We start from the raw sequence: 19,869 nt of genomic DNA, 5'->3' as shown, positions 1-19,869 counted from the left end.
AACCTAATAATGAACATTTTGTAAGGGGACTAGAGCAGGCTACCGTGAAAAAAAAACACGATCTTATTTTTCATTGGAACTATTATATGTCCAAGGTTCAATATCGAAATCATTTTCAAAGTTTTCCCTGATTGTTTCAACAGAAAATTCAAAAATACCTTGACCTTTTTAGAATGGGTTCAAGTCAAATAGCAATGATTTGAAACACTTTTTTATAAACTATTTTGTAAACCTAAGGACTTGATCATATAGATATGTAAAATACAGGATTTCCAATCATAGCAAAAGAAAGAAAGGGAACGGATACTCAATTGACGAAAAATACGAGCGAGAAGCTTCGAGAAAACTAGTGTTTCCTGAACTTTACAAAGCTAGTGAGCAAATAGCTAATCCATGGGTATTCGAACCAGATCATCCTGGAAAACATAAATTAATTGATGGAAGAACAAGAGATGTTTTTGAACAACCTGTTACAATAGGAAAAGCTTATATGTCGAAATTGAGTCATCAAGTTGATGAGAAAATACATGCACGTTCGAGTGGACCTTATGCATGGGTTACACAACAACCTCTTAGAGGAAAATCCAAACGAGGGGGGCAACGAATAGGAGAAATGGAAGTTAGGGCTCTAGAAGGTTTTGGTGTTGCTTATATTTTACAAGAGATGCTTACTCTCAAATCTGACCATATTAGAACTCGTAATGAAGTACTTGGTGCCATTATCACTGGAGGGCCAATACCTAAACCTGACACTGCTCCAGAATCTTTCTGATTGCTCATTCGAGAATTACGATCTTTAGCTCTAGAATTGAATCATGCTATTATATCTGAGAAAAACTTTCAGATAGATAGAGAGGAAGTTTGATCACAATAAATTGAGATCTTTTATGATTGACCAGAATAAACATCAACAACTTCGAATTGGATTAGCTTCTCCCGAACAGATTTGTGCTTGGTCACTCTATATTCAAGAATAGCCGCCAGTAATGACTGTCCCATTGTTAGTTTGATATCTGAATTATAATAAATTTTCCTACTACATATTTATAAAAAAACCAAAACACAAAAAACAAGCAAAATCTCTTAATTAAATTAAGATAAGGTAAACTCAAATGAATTTAGCACAATGCTGGTGATAACATCCTGCAAGTAGGCATATAGTTCTTTCATCCAACATTAGGGCTAGCCCCAGCCTAAGCTCAATAAAATAAACATTTAAAACTCACTTAATCTTTCTTTTTAATTGAACAATAAGACTTCCCTGGAGATCACCTATCCTGTACTACTCTAGCATTAACTACAAAGTTCCCATGAGATTCGCCCATCTTTGTACTACTCTAGCATTAACTGCATAATTCTGATGAGATCAGATGATCAGATGCATTAACGCGAGTATGATCACACCCAAAACTCACTTGATTTTTTACACCATAATTCTGATGAGATCAGATGCATTAACGCGAGTATGATCACACCCAAAACTCACTCGATTTTTCACACCATGGATTTACTTTCACCCCTTGAATTTGCTTTTAAATGTGGAATATTACTTATTCATCCATAATTTTTTCATTTTTACTCGTTATATGTAATTGCATAAATGGATTTCATGGCTTAGCGATATTTAAAGGTTTTGAAAGTCACAGTGACTCTCAAAAGAGAATACACGGTGTATTGTTGGGTTTGCATATTCACTAACAGTTCGTCTCTAAGATGTTTTAGTGGCGTCAGATTTTTTATTTGCAAAATGCCCAAAAAAAGCGATTGATTTTCATTCGTTTGAAAATATGAAAATAAAATAAAAAAATTCATCTCACTGGATTGAGTAACTTTTGTGTCCGATAGACAACTACTACGAGTCTCCGACTAACACCGCCGCCACAACCACACCGCCAAAGCTGAATCCCACCTCTATAGGGCGAAGTTTTCATGCAAATAATAATAATGGGTATGACTGAACTGAATAAGCAAGTGCAATTCGGAATTCTTCTATTCATTTAAATATGAATTCAATTTAATTGGATTAATATTATGAGATTTAATTTGGAATTCAATTTAATTGGATTAATATTTTGAGATTTAATTTGGAATTCAATTTAATTGGATTAATATTTTGAGATTTAATTTGGAATGAGTTCCGGTATAACGAATTTTAAAATATTTTTAGAATATGTAATTGGAAATAAAAATGAATTAAATATGTATATAATAAATATGTGTAACCGTTACAAAAATATTTTTTTGGTAGAATAGTTGGATAAATTGTCTAAATTTTTATGATGCATAACTGATTCGTTAACTTTTGTGGATATTTCACTAGATAATATCTCACAACAGATCTAATAATAATATATTAAAACACTATAGTATTATAGTTTTATTAAAATTGTAGTTGTGTAGATTTCACTGTAATTAGTACATGCATGCGAATGGAAATTATGCAGAAAAATAAAAAATGACAAAATACGCTGTGACATACACATAAGACACAAAATATACTTTGTTGAGAAAATTCAACTCGAAGGTGCGACCATTTGCTCCCTTTTTTTGTTTGGAAATATCGCTGCATATACAAAAAAGTAATGTTTGTGGCCCGTGGGCTGCTATAGTTCACAGATCATCTCTGTGTGCTCTACCCCTATCTCTCATGGCTATCTTTGCTCAGTTACGGAACAAAATGCTCTCAAAAGAATGAAATGCTTCATTCTCCTAGTGACCCTGTTATAACACAGTCCTATAGCCTACTACCTACTAGTAGTTAAGTTTGACTACATCAACTCTTAACTAGGGTTACAATATAGACTCTTCTAAAGTCTTTCACATCATAACGTGGCAATCCCCTTTTCCATGAATAATGGGGCTGAGGTAGCATCCTCCAGAATTATAGGTGTGAAAACAGGCAGGTCAACTTCTGAGTGGCATAACTTTTGCATACAGACTCCGATTGACGTGTTTATAGAATAAAAAAGTGTGTGTTTCTAGCGTCGTTGAAAGGATCTTTGTGTAGAATAGAATAAAAAAGTGTGACGCTAAAGCAGTAAAGTTAGACCCAAAAAAATGTGGTTTGATGCCTCAAAACTTTCCTAGAAAGTTTGAGACTTCTTTTCCCGCCAGTTAAAAAAGGCCCCCTGAACTTATTCCTTCACTTTTTCAATTTAAATATACCCATATAAATGAAAAACAATATAATGATCCAATCCAAATTAATAACAAATTAAAAATTAATAGTAAGGTCTCTCCAACATTAAGCGAGAGGATAAAGCCCACTGTCATTTCGTGTATCGAAACCTACATTATTGGACACAAACAGAACCTACATGACCAGTCTCATTGCCTTTCCTACCGTGTTGCTTATTGTAGTGTCATCGCATGCAATAATGTTGTGTATTGATGCATCTGGAAAATTTAATTTTGGATATAAGTTGTGCGGATCATATCTCAAAAAGCATCCATTGAGATAAATGTTAAAGGAACTGGAACTAAATGTTAACTAAATATTTTATGGCGTTGTCTCAAGATCACAATTTCGATTCTATGGTGAAATTTTTTTAGGATCTTGTGAAAACAATTTAAAGAAAACTATTTCTTTTAAGATTTTGTGAAAACAATTTAAAGAAAATTAATTTTAGAAGTGTTTGAATTATTTTTTAATGGTAAAAATGAATCCTGCACTATCAAGAATTTTTAATGCAACTAAAATTTTGAAGTTTGAAAACTACAATCAGTATTTCAAAAAAATTCTGTCAAATTTTTTAAAACTTACTTGAATTTCTATTATTTTCCAAACAAAATTATGACTTCGTTAAACTACAACAATTTTCGATCTTTATGATTTTCAAATTTAACACAGTGTTACTTTGCATTTGCCAAAATCTTGACTAATCTTCACATGGTTTTCAAAATTGCCACTAAGTGTTATTATAAACATAATTATTGTTATTATTCAAATTTAAGACAAAAATGTTACTTTGCATTTGCCAAAATCTTGACTAATCTTCACATGGTTTTCTGTTAAGTGTGAATCCAAATTCACGGAGGATTCTAGATCAGATCTTTCTAGATCTCCACGATTCTAGATCTTTCTACACCGCCATTAGTTTCTAGAATCACATGCAGGATTCTAGATCCTCCTACACCGCCAGTGGTTTCTAGATCATTCCAGATCTCCATCTGAATCACATACAAGATTCTAGATCCTTCTTCTGCCTCTATAAATTTGTAATTTCTCTGGCCAAGGAAGGCAAGCCAAGGCCCAAGCCTGTTATGTAATGCAAAGTGATTTCTGTTCTCCAGTGATTGTTTTATCTATTCTGCTATTTCTGACTAAGTAATCTTGTTGTTTCTCCATTTGTCTGTCTCTGTGAATTATTCTCTGCTATTGCCGTCTAAGTCTCTAAATATAAATCCGCTGTGTGTTATGTATGCTCTAAACTAACAACTGGTATTAGAGCTAGGTTCGAATATCCATCGTGCAAGCCGCTTAGTGCCATCGCCTTGCTCTGGAAACGTTCATTAAAACATTGGTTGTTACCCCTGGCGCTGTTGAAGGATCTGTCCAGGAAATAGCTGAGGAACGCTGGAACTAAAAGACAGTCGCTACAAGAAAAACAAGGTCGTGGACTGTTATAGACATTTTTGGGCACTGCAACCCCAATCATACATGTCCATAAACCAAGGGCTCCTAAGTCCCTAAAAGTGTTGTTCCATACCCTAAAAGAACAAGGTCAGCTGATTACATCATCTCCCAGAAGTTCTCCACAAGAAACTGCTCAGAACTGGTCAAAACTGGACCATACAGGTTGCTCAGTGCTAAGGGTGTGATGCATCCCACCTGCCCAGTGTAAAGGGTGCAATGCATACTGAAAAGCCCTTCTGTAGGGTGTGATGGGTGAGAGTGGACAAATGGCAGAGACAGTTTGCGAGGTGGATGATCACAGAATCTTCCAGAAACTTCTCCTATGACACTTGCCTCTCTGAATTCGCCCAGGGATGAGTAAGAGATCATCAATCTCCAAGTGGAATCAAGAACTATCAAAGAGAGGACACTAATCAAAATCCCAGAAGCTGACTCACCCCCCTGCAATCATCTATATATGGATCCCTCATCCCAGAGATCCAGAGGCTGGAATTTTGTATCTTGTAAGGAAGTGTTATTGGTTTCTTGGTGGAACATCATAGTGTTGGGTGATCTAAGCTTTTCATGAGGTGAAAGAAGGGCTTTCATGCTGGAGGATGACGCTGGGTCAGAACAATTGGTTGTAATCCTCTTTGCTATTCTTGATATTAATAAATCTATTCAAGTTTTCCTCCACATTCTTGTATGTTTGATGATATATGCATTTGTGTGGTCAATATATATCTGGTCCTGTATTGTTTATGATTGTAGATCTCTGTTCTTCGATAGTATTATGCTGCTTTGATTCCACAAGTGCTCTTTGAAGCTGGGTAGAAGAAGGAGAAGCGGCGAGGATTTGTTAGAAGGGAGAGGAACCGAGCAAGGAACCAAGCGCGATACTGAGGTTGGTGTCCTTCATCCCCCTCTTATCTACTTCTCATAAAGGAAAATGAAAGTAGTTTTAGTTTGTTTGTTTCTAAGATAGCTACCAGTCTTAGTGGGACTAGCAGCTCCGAGTGGACACTAGATTTCCCGATAACAAAATGGCGACTCCACTAGGGAGCGAATAGATTGTTTGTTTGTCTATATTTGTTTGTTTTATAAACTTACAGACAGAGCCTGAAGTCAAGCTAGCTAGCCTTTGAACTGCATTTGCTATGAAAGTGCAAAGTAGATCAATGCTGCTTCAGTCTATCTCTGGGTTTTGTTTATAAACTGAACAATCGATTTGCAAACCTTCTAATTTCCCTAGTGGTGGCTCTAGTAACCTCATTAGATCAACCCCTGTGATTTATATTTACTGAACATCACTTGCTCGGCCTAAATCCCTAAACTGAGCTGCAAACTGTGACCTGGAACCCAGTTGAAGTCTCGTCCCTGGACCATCGCACCTTCTCCTCTTGGGAATCTGGATGCATCGCACCTCCCATGTGCAGTAGGTGCGCTGCATCACACTTTCCCTGTGTTGCAGGTGTGTTGATCAGATAAGACCTCTTCTGCTCTCAGATTTTGGTTTTGTGTTCACTCTCTCCAGCTTTATTCAAGAGTTTTGTTGTCTGTGATTAGTATACCACTATGGAAACTCCCTTCCTTTCCATCATCCCACCTCCATCGTGCAAAGAACTGTGAATGTTTTTATGTATTGTGTGCCATTTTCAGTTCTCTTTTACAAAGAAGTAGCATAATCAAACTGTCGTCTTCTGATTTGAAAGTGTCGCAAGTGTCATTTTCAGTCAAAGAAAAGAATTCTATTGTTTTGGACGATCGATTATACAGTTACTCTTGTATTTGATTTGAATTAGTAGTTTTTCAAGTGTCGAAATCAGTTTTCAATTCAAAATAGCAAAGTGTCATCATTATCTTCCTTTCATTTTTGAAGAGAAATTTGTTAGTACTGTCACTTTGAAAAGATAATTCAGATTTGTACTTAGCATTCTTCTTGTCATTCAAACATTAAGAAAGCTGAAAACAAATACATGCATGTGCATTTGCATTTAGACTGCTTGTTGGTTTGATTTAAGACAGTGCATTTAGTGTGTGCTCTCTGCTCTATGTTGAAAGAATATCGTCTCTCTTTCTTTAGTAGCTAGGATTTTCATTGCAAAAAGAAGATTAAACGATTGTTTATCATCTTAGATTGCATTTTAGGAATTATATCTACATCACGCGGTGAACCTGAAAGGAAAATTTCTTAAGAAAGATCAACTGTAAAATAAATTCAATGAACATAAAAATTCTTTGGAACCTAACACACAACATCTAGAAGTCTAGGCTAGAGACGTATTCCGGCATCGTAAAGCCTGGTAACTATCGCTTTCACTGTTGGTTGGGTGATTCCTCCTCTTTGAGACGACAAGTGCTAGTACGGACTTGTGCTCCCACGTACCGTCGAGTATATATTGGGAGACCACAATAGGCTATATCCTTTATCCATAGGAAGCTGTGTCTGCCACCCTATCGATCGCAATGCACTGAACACAACATTCGGGAAGATTGACTGCCATACCATAAAAAGTATTATGCAGTTTTGCGATTGGTTTGGTAATTCCTCTATCTAGATTTCCAGAGTAGTCTCTTTCATTCCTTTTCAAACTCCTTAAAAGAAAAGGTCCATCTAAGCACTTGTCACTTCAGGCTCGTTAAAAATCGAAGGCGACTAGAGTCATCTTTTGTTTTTTCTCGACTCTTAAAAATTGAAAAAACAAGTTGTGTCAAAGTGTCTAAAATTCATTTAATTTGGAAACATTTTCCCCTTTATTTTTAGTTGATCGAGTAATCCACAATCGTGGAAGAAAGTCAATTGAAACCCCATCGTTCGCGGAGACTTACAAGTCAACTGTCTTTGTCTCCAGAATCAAAACTATTCCGGACAAAGCGAACTCGTTTAACCGGCTCAAAGTCCCCTGGTCAGGTTGGAACAAGTGTTCCGACACCCTCGGAGACTCCAGTTACTCCAAACATTTCTGGTACCCCTACCTTTACAGAAGAAGTTCCGCAGCCACTAGAGGACAGTAGAACTGATCCTAGTGTGAGGGTAAACACCTCTGTACCTGAACCGGCTCCATCTATAGCCGATTTGGAAGGTGTTCTTCCCCAAACATCTGTCGTTGCAGAATCTATACCTTCTTCGACACCGGAAATATTTCACGGACCTGACGGTCTACCTCTTCTACTTGGTTTGATTGCTATATAAGAGATTGTGGAGGATCCCCCATCTAGTACTCCATCGCATTTTGGAGTTGGGATCACCCTAGTCTACCGTTATTGGAAGTTCCTGTAGAATCGCTAGGAAATATTTTGGATAGACTAGACATGTCTGAACAACCGTTGACATCTAGGACTGTGTCATCTGACACAATAGCGGCAGAACTTCTTGCTGCCACTCTAACAATGTTCGTCGGCGTACCATATGTCGCAACTAGCTCTCAATCACTGGATGGAATCCATCCAGGGGCTGTTTCGACGGTATGGTATGTTCCCGTTTGTTCATCCGGAATAATATCTGGAATCTCTTATGTTGAGTCTCAGCAAATTGATCCTTCACAATGTCAATTTGGGCAGTCCGGTCCTCAAAGGCAAATAATTCCCTTAAGCACCGGATTACCGTCGTATGGGGGGCAATATGCCCTTTCATTGTCACCTCCAGGAGCTCAAACATACAAGAGTTCGTAACAGAATTCAGGTTATGCTGGAATTACATCCAGTGGTTGGATGTCAATACTGCCTCAACAACCAAGAGTTGTATACTCAATGCAACAAAGTTTGCCTATGTCAAATATCCCCACTACACTGGCTATTGTGACAGTGTCGCAAGTACAAGCATTACCTGTTGTATGCCAACCTCAAGTCTCTCAGGTCACAATACAACAACCCCTTGTACCTGTGACGCCACCACAATCATCGATTAGTGGCTCCTTAACTGGAGTGACCCAGGCTCAAACGGGTACCATTACCCCTCATCTCGGTCAAACAACCAGTATTGGACAGTAGCACATGGTCTCACAACCATGGCTGGTGCAATATCAACAACCACAATTCCACCAAGTTTACCAAGGATCTAAACGCCAAGTCTTTGCAAGTAATGGGTAGCCGTATATTCAAAATAGTCAACATCAACCATTTCATAATGGTTATGCCCATCAACCTTATCAAAGTTACTAGCATCAAATGCACTATGCTGGTATGCAAAGACCCACTGCTCAGGCAATCCCATCTTATCCTGGGTATGCTTTGCCGAACATGAATCAACAGTTGCCCTTCGTGGCAACTTTAGAGTTACCAGATCTAAACTGGCTAACAAACGATCCAATCGCTTACACCTGGTGGCCAGCGATTCCTCATAAACTTTCGTCAGATATTCCTAAATTTAATGGAAATCCGGGTGAAGACCCGTCGAATCATGTGATGACCTTTCACCTGCGGTGTTCATCTAACACTCTACATGATGATTCTATCAGCCTTCGCCTTTTTTAGCGAACGTTAACTAGTCCGGCAACAAAATGGTATTTCGAATTTCCTAGAGCTTCATTTGATAAATTCAGTACCCTAGCCACAACATTTTTAACCCATTTTCAATTACCCATAAGGTATGAAATGGGAAGAGAGATTCTTACCAATTTCAAGCAAACGACGGCCATTCACATATCTGATCATATTCATGAGTGGCGACGTCGTCGTAGAATGGTAAAAACATATGTTCCTGATCAGCTGTTGGCTGAATGGTTTATTAAGTCATTGTTACCTTCTATTACGGAAGATGTGGCAAAGGGAGGAGTCGTCACTGAAGAGCAAGTAATTGCTCATGCGCAATATTTAGACTTGATCTATACTCAGTCTGGCATACTCTACGATAAAATCCCTAATGCTCCTAGACCGGAATTTTCCATTCCTCCCTCTCCTAAATCAAACAAAGACTCTCATGCCGGGGACAGCGTGATAGGAACGACCAGCACAAAAACCGTAAAGGCTAAGTTGAAAAAGGCCCATATGGTTTCAGGTCAAAATGAAAATGAAGAACTTCTCGCCTCGAAAGTAAATGCCGTATCAACTGACAAAGGCAAAGAAACCAAGCAACCAGGAGGCAAGAAGAAAAAGAAAGGGAAGAAGAAGAAACAGGAGGAGTCATCCCCTGAAAAGCCTTCTGCAAACCCTTCTGGAGATAGGAAACCAAATCGTCCATGCCTTATATGTGATGAGGATCATTGGACAAGAGAATGTCCATATAAAGCTGAGCTTAGAAAATTCTTCAAGAATTCAAAAACCTCGGCGGTATTGACTGATCCGTTTCCAAATCTAGGAACAAATCTGGTTGCTAGTGACAATGCTTCCCCGTCCCAAGTGCTAATGTTGTCGGTTTCGAAGCAGCAAAATGATGCTTTGATATCGACAAGGAATAAAGATTACGGGAATCCACAGCTGTCAGACAACAAGGCTAATGATCAACCTAGTAGTTTGACAACAACTTCGACTGAAATTGTTCCACCCATCATTCTTGAACTAACGATAAAGCCGCCAAAGGGAGTAGTACACAAATCGACATTTAATCCTCGTGCCAGAGCAGCACAGCATTATAATATAGTGGAGGATCTGGCCCAATCGCCATCCGCTATGTCGACACTTGAGGTATTGCAAAATTGCCCCTCCCAAAAGCAGGCTTTATTATCAGCGATAGGTGGGATTAACCCAACAGATTCCAATCTTGTGTCCTTTAATCACAAAGGATATGACCCTCAGTTACCAGCCCAACTAGCTTTCCTTATTCAAGTGAAATCCCTCAAAAGAACTGTTCATCGAACGATTATTGATGAGGGGGCATCTACATGTATTATGTCGATGAGTTGCTGGAAAACTTTAGGATCTCCACCCTTGTCGCGATCTTCGATGACATTAAAAGCATTTGATGGACGAACATACACCCCATACAGGATTTTAAGTAACTTGCAAGTTGAACTGGGGGGAAAAACAGTAGAAATAGATGTTGAAGTAATTGACGGAAACCTCGATTACAACATCCTACTGGGAAGGCCCTGGATATATGCTATGGCAGCCGTTGTGTCGACCTACTTCAGGAAGATTGCATTTCCCTTTCAAGGAGGAATTACAATCGTTGACCAACAGACATTTCTCCCCAACAGTTCACAAGTTACGGGAAGCATTCTGATGATCCATGGAAGCCCTCATTTGCTTCAAAATATCGGAGTAGGCCTACTAAAAGACCCTATATTAATGGGGACTTTTGCCCTACCGCCTCCAATCAATCTGGCAGAAGTGGCAACGGTGGGAACCTGCAATATGATATCTTCTATTCAAAAGATCTCTGAAAATGATATTAACATGGATCATTTGCAGGTATTGCCTCCAAGCCCAATAGAAATCTTGTAGCAATCAATGTTTTCGGCATGGGAGGCAAACCCAAATCAACGCTCATCAAGCGTTTGGATAGATAGGTCTAAGGAATATGGTACCCCTTCAGATCCTTGGTCGCAAGTACATTATACAGATGAAGGAATTGTTCAGTCAATGATGATTGACGGGGCACCATGGGAAGATTACCACCATCATTCCCATCTTCTGGATTACAAAGAAGATACTCCTAGTGACCTTCATCATCCCTCGGTTTTTTATTTTCTATCAAACACTGTAAACACGTTGGATTCCGAGTGAAACTTGTCTAATATTGAAGAGACTATCTCCATGAATATCTCGACCAAAACAGATGTTGTAGAGAATATTCATGTCGGCAAATCTTGTTCTCCTTCAGAACTGGAAATATATCACGCTCTTTTTCGTGAATTTAGAGATGTATTTGCTTGGTCGTATGATGAAATTCCAGGCATTGACTCGAGCATAGTTGAACACGAAATTAAGATGTATCCAGATGTCAAACCAGTACGACAATGACTACGGCAGGTGCACCCCAAGAAAGCCGCTGCCATCAAGGCAGAAGTTGAAAAACTTCTCCATGCTAGTTTTATTTACCCAGTTCCTCTAACCGATTGGGTATCGAATATTGTTCCTGTAATGAAAAAACAAGGAACGATTAGAGTGTGCGTCGATTATAGGGATGTAAATCAAGCTTGTCCGAAAGACAACTACCCTACACCCTTCATTGACCAGATAATTGATGAATGCGCCGGATGTGAAATCTTTTCATTTATGGATGGATTTTCCAGGTATAATCAAATAAATATCTGCCCACAAGACCAGTCAAAGACTGCATTTATTTGTCCGTGGGGCACATTTGCATATCGCAAGCTACCCTTTGGTTTAAAGAATGCAGGGGAAACATTTCAGAGGGCAATGAATTATGCCTTCCATGACATCAAAAACATCATTCAACCATATCTCAACGATCTTCCAGCTCATTCACAAAAGCGGACCGATCATCCGCAGCATTTGAGAGCGATATTTCTACATTGCCGACACTACAAGATACGACTCAATCCACACAAATGTGTGTTCTGTGTCAGTTCTGGTCGTTTACTTGGCTTTGTGGTCTCAAAGGATGGGATTCGTCTCGACCCATGTAAGGTTCAGGCAATCATTAATTTGCCTCCACCTTCAAATTTGCTTCAAATTCAAAAACTCCAAGGGAAAGCAAACTTTCTGAGGAGGTTCATTCCAAATTACACAGAACTTGCTAAAGGTTATACTCGTCTATTGAAAAAAGAAGTACCCTTTGTTGGGGATCAAGTCGCGCAAGCTTCCTTTGATGCTCTAAAGGAATCCCTAATAAAAGCATCATTAATGTACGCTCCTGATTATCAAAAAGACTTTAACTTGTATCTGGCTGCAGCGGATATGACCATCGCAATGGTTTTAGTTCAAGAAGACAATGAAATTGAACATCCTATATATTATTTAAGTAGAAACTTAAATGATACAGAAAGCAAGTACTCCTATGTTGAAAAGATAGCTCTCGCAACTGTTCAAGCGATACAGAGATTTCGACACTATGTCCTCTTTCGAAAAACTACCATTCTGTCAGATTGCAACCCCATGACTTATATATTATCGCGACAGTTGCTGGGGGGCAAATATTCAAAATGGATAGCAATTCTACAAGAGTTTGATCTGGAATTTATAAAATACAAATCGAAGAAATCCCTGGTTTTCACAGAGTTACTATGTGATTTCCCATCGTCATCCAACGATGTAACATCAGAAGAAGCAATCGTGGACGAATCTTTGTTTTCGATATCTTCAAGCAATCCGTGGTATGGAGACATAATAATCTATCTCCAAACCTAAACATATAGGTCTAATATCTCCCGCTCGGAACAACGATGCCTTCGATACCAAGCAAAAGACTACATGATCGTCGATGATACACTTTACCGTCATGGTGTCAATACAGTTCTAAGGAGGTGCCTCACCCACGAGGAGGCCGAAAAAATCTTGAATGATTGCCATTAAGGCGCGTGTGGGGGGCATCAATCTGGTTACGCTACGGCGCAAAAGATTTTACGAGCAGGATACTTCTGGCCAACAATGTTTAAAGATTGCATAACCGTAGTTAGAAGTTGCCATGCATGTCAAATCTTTGATCAAAAAACCAGAATACCACCCACACCTCTACAACCAGTAGTTGTTGTTGGGCCATTTTCCAAATGGGGCATAGATTTCATGACATGTAACCCCACCTCGGCCGGGGGGCATGGGTATATCATAGTCGCAGTAGACTATTTTACCAAATGGGCCGAGGCGATGCCTACATTAAACAACAGCGGTGAAACGGCTGCCCTTTTCTTTTTCAATCATGTAGTCTCTAGATCCGGCATTCCACAGGCCATAGTCACAGATCATGGATCGAATTTTCACAATCACATGATGGTTGAATTGGCTGCCAAGTTAGGGCTGTCCCACGACAGCTCTACTCTGTATTATCTGCAGTCTAACGGACAAGTTGAGGCAATCAACAAGGTCCTGAAGCAGATGTTGCAAAGGATGATTGGAGTCCACAAAAGGAGTTGGCACCTGATCATGTACTCAGCCTTGCGGGCATATCGGACATCGGTGAGGAATGCAACCGGGTTTACACCCTTTCAACTAGTGTATGGCTTGGAAGCAATGGTTCAGTGTGAAATCTCGTCCCTTAAACTCGCAGTCGACCTTCTCTCCGGAACTTCAGAAGAGGAGGCTCGTTTCTTGGAACTAATCCAATTGGATGAAACCCATCGTGATGCTGCGTTGGCTAACGAAGCCCATAAGAAACGAGTCAAGGCACAGTTCGACAAGAATGTCAAACCTCGTGTCTTCTCAGAAGGTGACCTAGTCTTACTTTACGACTAGGAATCCGATAAATTGGGAGCAGGTAAATTCAAGTCTTTATGGATGGGCCCCTATATTGTTAAATGTGTATTAGCAAAAGGAGCCTACGAGTTAGTAGATTATGATGGGATTCCACTGGCGCAACCTCGTAACGGGTTGTACCTTAAGCATTACTATGCTTGACTCAAGATAGTGACCCCTATGCTTTTGTTACATTTTTGTTTTCGCTAAGGGTAATTGTTTTGGTTAAGTGATCCGCTTTTACATTTGTTTCAGATGTCAGACCTATTGGAATCATTTGTTGGATATGCCGACGGAGCGAGTCATAGTTCGCGGAACCTATCTTCTGCGGCTTGGGCCATCTTCGATCCAAGCGGCGAGTTAGTGAGTTTCAGAGGGGTATGTATTGGTCCATCAACGAACAATATTGCTGAATACAGCGCATTGATAGAGCTCCTCTCTGATGCCATTATGTGTGGCATACGCCGACTTGTCGTCAGGCTAGACTCACAACTCGTCATCCTACAACTCACTGGTATCTACTCCATACGGAATCCAGCTATCTATCGCATGTTCCTAAGGGTCAAGATTTTGGAAAGGCAGTTTGATTCTATTCAATATCAGCATATTTCCAGAAACTTAAACACATTAACAGACTCATTGGAAAATTATGTGTTAGATAGACATTTGCAACATTTATAAAAGGAGCATTTCATCAAATATTTGCATCAAGATCACTCAACCAAAATAAATCTCCGAAAATCAAAAATATATATATAACTGTTTATGTTTCATACATAATGTTCTATAACCAGGACAAAATCGGTCAAATGACCCAAAACTCAAAATGCTGGGGGGCACCCTAGTCTAATGATGTTGGTGATAACAAGTCACCGCCTGTGCAATCATGCGTAAAAGCCTAGTCCATCGACTCAGCATGCCAGTAGTATGTCGTTGTAACTTCAGAGGCAGCTCGTCGGTCCTCACATCTGGAATACTGAGAGTGAGGCCTTTGATCTGATCCTGCAATGCTGAAAGAGTCTCGGCCACATCAAGGTCGCGAAGGATAGCCCTCCCCATAGCCTCTCCTGCTGGAGCGGCAGCTGGTACTCTCAGGCGTACTGCTGGCCAAACTGGTCCAATATCTGCATGAGCACATGAGTTTTGATTAGTCCTGATAGAAGAAAGCACAAGAACGATATAAAAAAGAAACGATAAACAGAGATATAGTCAGAGAATTTATCGATAACACCCCACTGCTCACTAGCCGGCAACACGAAATCCGGGTCACCCCGGAAATCCATACCAGCATATGGATACTCGGAAAAAACCATCTCCTGATGATTGAACCACTCGAAGAAGGTATCAAAAAAGGAAACCTGGGACTGACCAGCATGTCGGGACATAAGGTCAACCCATCTCTGGATCCATGGCTCAGTCGGTGGAGGTAAGCCAAGTGAAATGTACAGCGACTGCATCAGTGGGATCTTTTCCAAGGCGAAAGTGGTCAAAATAGAACCATAGCCAAAGATCTTGGTTTTTCCACTTTTTACCTTGGTCAGTTGTTCTTTCATCACAGGGAGTACTGCATCACACCAGTTGAACACCTTTGGTTCAAGGCATTCCAAGGCATACTGCATATAGGACCTGTTAGCCACACTACGAACCAGTCTAGCAAAAGTGGACAGAATGGTCCTCAACGAACGATCATTGACATCTCGGAAATTGATCTTGCCATCCCTACTCGGCTAAGATCCCTCTCTGCAATACCAGCGAAAAAACTCTCTCACGGATTCGCCCCCATGGGCAGAACCTGATAATGAAAAAGGGGCACCATGCCTCGATAAACCGGTCAAAAAATAGATGTCCACGATAGTCAAGGGGATAGATTTGCCTCTGATCTGAAACACCTGGTTGGTAGGATCCCATGCATCGAGAAGATATTGCAACAAGTTGATTTGTTGCCTCATGCTAGAGATGCAGAAAAGGTTGAACAGGCCACAGTTCCGCAATGCAGTTACCGTAACCAGATCATGTAAAGCAAGCATGTCCTCTTCTTCATGCTCGTGTTCTCGCCATGTAACAACCACTTTGCTTTGATGAATCTCTGCAAAACAAGCAAGAGAAGAGTCAGGGTCCTGATTTGGCAAAAAACAGGAAAAAACCCCAGAGGCTCAGAAAAACAGGGAAACATGCACAGAATTCAAAAAGGAAGGAATGCAACTAAAGAGCTCAGGTTTAGCTCCTACCTGGTCCAGACGGTGCCAAGAATCGTCCACAGAATCTCCCAGAATCAGCTGGTGAAAATCAAGGGGGAAAAGCACCTCCAGAGCTCCAACAAACCAAAGTTCAAATGAAATGGTAAAATGAGGGGTAAAAACCACTTTTAAATTACTTTTCACGTAATTCGAGTAAAATATTAGTGTTTTAACTCATTTTTAAAACATATATTGTTCATTTCTAATCGGTTTGATGAAGCAATTGAACAGGCAGTACAACCTTTGAAGGAACAAAGTGATTAGCAGTGAAATTAAATCGATGACCATTATCACGAGCAGTTTTTATGTGGAGTTCAAGCTCGTTAAAAATTAAACATAAGCAATGAGCAAATGTTTCCCCCAGAGTTTAAGCTCATTAAAAAATGAACCAATTTCCGGTAAATAACCATTGTGAATGCATTATCATCAGCTTTTGAGCCCTGGTCATGTTCTTACCATCACCTCCACTCTATTTTAGCCGATCATTCACCTCCATTTGATTGTTTACCCCTTTTGAGGAACAGCTACGAAGAGTGATCGTGTTAGCCATCCTTGTGACACTACCGTGATTGAAAAATTCCAAACCTTACCTAGAATCAGCTGCTACCTGAAATTATCACTCGTTCCTCAAAAAATGAGTCTCCTTTAAGCACTTTTCAGTTGACTCGTAAAATATGAAAAGATTGCCGAGCAATTGGCCCCTCCAGCTTGTTAAAGTGACTGGGAGTGCTATCCCTCCTCTAGATTTTAATATTTTTGGACCTGAGGGATTATTACACAAAAAGATCGAGTGCTTGTTTTGTTCGGCTCGTTAAAATTACCGAAAATTCATCCCTTTCGTATTATTTTATACTTTTTCGAACTTAAGGGATTATATGATGAAAAAGGATTATTGGAGTTTCCTTTACGTCCCTTTTAGACTCTCTAAAATTGAAAAGGACTGAGTTATCTTTGTCGTTAAACTCGTTAAAACCGAATAGCGAAAAACTTGTCCATACAGACAAGAATGAGTTTCACTGTCGCTAAGCTCATTAAAACATAGCGACGGGTTTGCCCAAAGGGCAAATTATAGAACAAGCATATGTTATCCTCCTCAAGCTTGACAAAAATAAAGAGGTATTGATCAGCAATGACTGGGAAAAATTTGGGAAAAAAACTTGAAGAAACTTTATTAGTAGCAAGTCGCTCTTGAACATGATACTTTTACTCTGCATCTGAGTCAGGTTGGGTGGTTCCGTTCACCGGTTATATCACCATTGGTCCACCGCGCCATCCATATTTGGGGTTAATGCTACCAATCCATGTCAGTGTCACCGGTATGTTCAAGAGAAGTAACTCAGAGAATTCACCTGTGTCTCATCCGCTGCAATACATTCACGCTCCATTCTTTCATGACCGCCACGGTGAACCCTATATCATCAGATTGTTTTCACCTCCAAAAATCATTTACTCCGTTCCGTGTCGTAGATGTGGGATTCATTAAGGCCTTCCTACGACGGGTCACTTCTTGTCGACATCAGCTCATTATCCGAGAAGTTGACTTAGGAACAACCCTTTCAGTACTTTGAAGCTTGCATGCCTCAATGGCAAGTTTCTCACTTCCGGCGACAGGTTTACATCAATGGCCTTCAACCGAAAGATTTTGTGTGGTGTTCAACACCAAGTCCTTTTTCACACCACGCGAATTGTACTGTAGTACCTTGAGGGTCATCATCATTATCGGTGATTCCTCTCGCACTTGTTAACAACTTACATCATTGGCTGGTAATCAGGTGATGTCTTTCCATGTTCGACTCCAGAACATCTTTCACATGGATCGACTTGTACTCCGAGTGAAGATTGGACGAGTTTGAAGACCCTGGATCTAGTTTCATCCATCCATGCTGCAATATATTCAGGAAAATAAAGGCATCAAATGTACATTGTCGCTGCACAGATGATCATCCGAATCAAAGGATGATGACTCTATCAGAATCATCAGTCTCCCGCACAGACGGTTATCTGTCTTATGTACATGAAAATGAATTTATAAAGCTGAGCATGGGAATGCCTGCCTCAGCTAGATCATGAAAAATATTATGAAGATAATGTATTTTATTGTATCTTATTACAGGTCTCCTTCCAGCTCGAAAAACTTTGGATCCTCATGATAAAGCATTTCACCCGACATCAAAAGATTAATGACCTCATGCTTTAGGGGGCAACTGTTATAGAAATTTTTGGGCACTGCAACCCCAATCATACATGTCCATAAACCAAGGGCTCCTAAGTCCCTAAAAGTGTTGTTCCATACCCTAAAAGAACAAGGTCAGCTGATTACTTCATCTCCCAGAAGTTCTCCACAGGAAACTGCTCATAACTGGTCAAAACTGGATCATACAGGTTGCTCAGTGCTAAGGGTGCGATGTATCCCACCTGCCTAGTGGAAAGGGTATGATGCATACTTGAAATCCCTTCTGTAGGGTGCGATGGGCGAGAGTGGACAAATGGCAGAGACAGTTTGCGAGGTGGATGATCATAGAATCTTCCAGAAACTTTTCCTATGACACTTGCCTCTCTGAATTCGCCCAGGGATGAGTAAGAGATCATCAATCTCCAAGTGGAATAAAGAACTATCAAAGTGAGGACACTAATCAAAATCCCAGAAGCTGACTCACCCCCCTGCAATCATCTATATATGGATCCCTCATCCCAGAGATCCAGAGGTTGGAATTTTGTATCTTGTAAGGAAGTGCTATTGGTTTCTTGGTGGAACATCATAGTGTTGGGTGATCTAAGCTTTTCATGAGGTGAAAGAAGGGCTTTCATGCTGGAGGATGACGCTGGGTCAGAACAATTGGTTGTAATCCTCTTTGCTATTCTTGATATTAATAAAGTTATTCAAGTTTTCCTCCACATTCTTGTATGTTTGATGATATATGCATTTGTGTGGTCAATATATATATGGTCCTGTATTGTTTATGATTGTAGATCTCTGTTCTTCGATAGTATTATGCTGCTTTGATTCCACACGTGCTCTTTGAGGTTGGGTAGACGAAGGAGAAGCAGTGAGGATCTGTCAGAAGGGAGAGGAACCGAGCAAGGAACCAAGCGCGAGACTGAGGTTGGTGTCCTTCATTCCCCTCTCATCTACTTCTCATAAAGGAAAACGAAAGTAGTTTTAGTTTGTTTGTTTCTAAGATAGCTACCAGTCTTAGTGGGACTAGCAGGTCCGAGTGGACACTAGATTTCCCGATAACATGGACCTATGTTGAAACGTGTTGCTGGAGTTTGAAAAGTGGAGATCCATGGAGATTGAAGTTGAAACATGGTGTTCGTAAGTTTTTTTTACATCAAGCTTCCACGTATATGACAAGTTTTTTTCTCAAACCAACATATGTATGTGTAGAATGTGAAAAGGTTAAAACATTATATATGTTTTTATATTTATTATGAAGCATATATAATTATATGTTGGAATTTTGAAAAGTATATTTTAAAAAGGAGCAGGAATTTTGAAAAGGGTATTTTAAAAGGAGGAAGGTCATTTTTAAAGAGTAATAATTAAAGTTTTATTTTTAAGTGGAGTTTTTGTGTTTTGGGGCGTGAATTTGATTGAAAATGGAGACAACACTTACAGATATGGAGAAGTTGAGCGAGGCTAATTTTGTCCCATGGAAATCACAGATGGAGGATATACTGATTTTAAAGGATCAGTGTTTGCCGATTGAGGACACAACAAAGAAA

General features: G+C 39.7%; 1 pseudogene; it reads right to left on the bottom strand.

Annotated features, from left to right (window-relative positions):
* Nucleotides 1–885: 885 nt before the first annotated feature.
* LOC149206421 (CBL-interacting protein kinase 23-like) overlaps nt 886–19,869 on the bottom strand; it is a 47,473-nt pseudogene continuing 28,489 nt past the window's right edge.

Source organism: Pinus tabuliformis, chromosome 1_2 (assembly GCF_031772625.1).
Source record: "Pinus tabuliformis cultivar Carrire ecotype Pingquan chromosome 1_2, CPIR1, whole genome shotgun sequence".
Classification (NCBI taxonomy): domain Eukaryota; kingdom Viridiplantae; phylum Streptophyta; class Pinopsida; order Pinales; family Pinaceae; genus Pinus; species Pinus tabuliformis.
The sequence above is the reverse complement of the archived record's forward strand: the minus strand, read 5'-3'. Positions and strand labels throughout refer to the sequence as shown.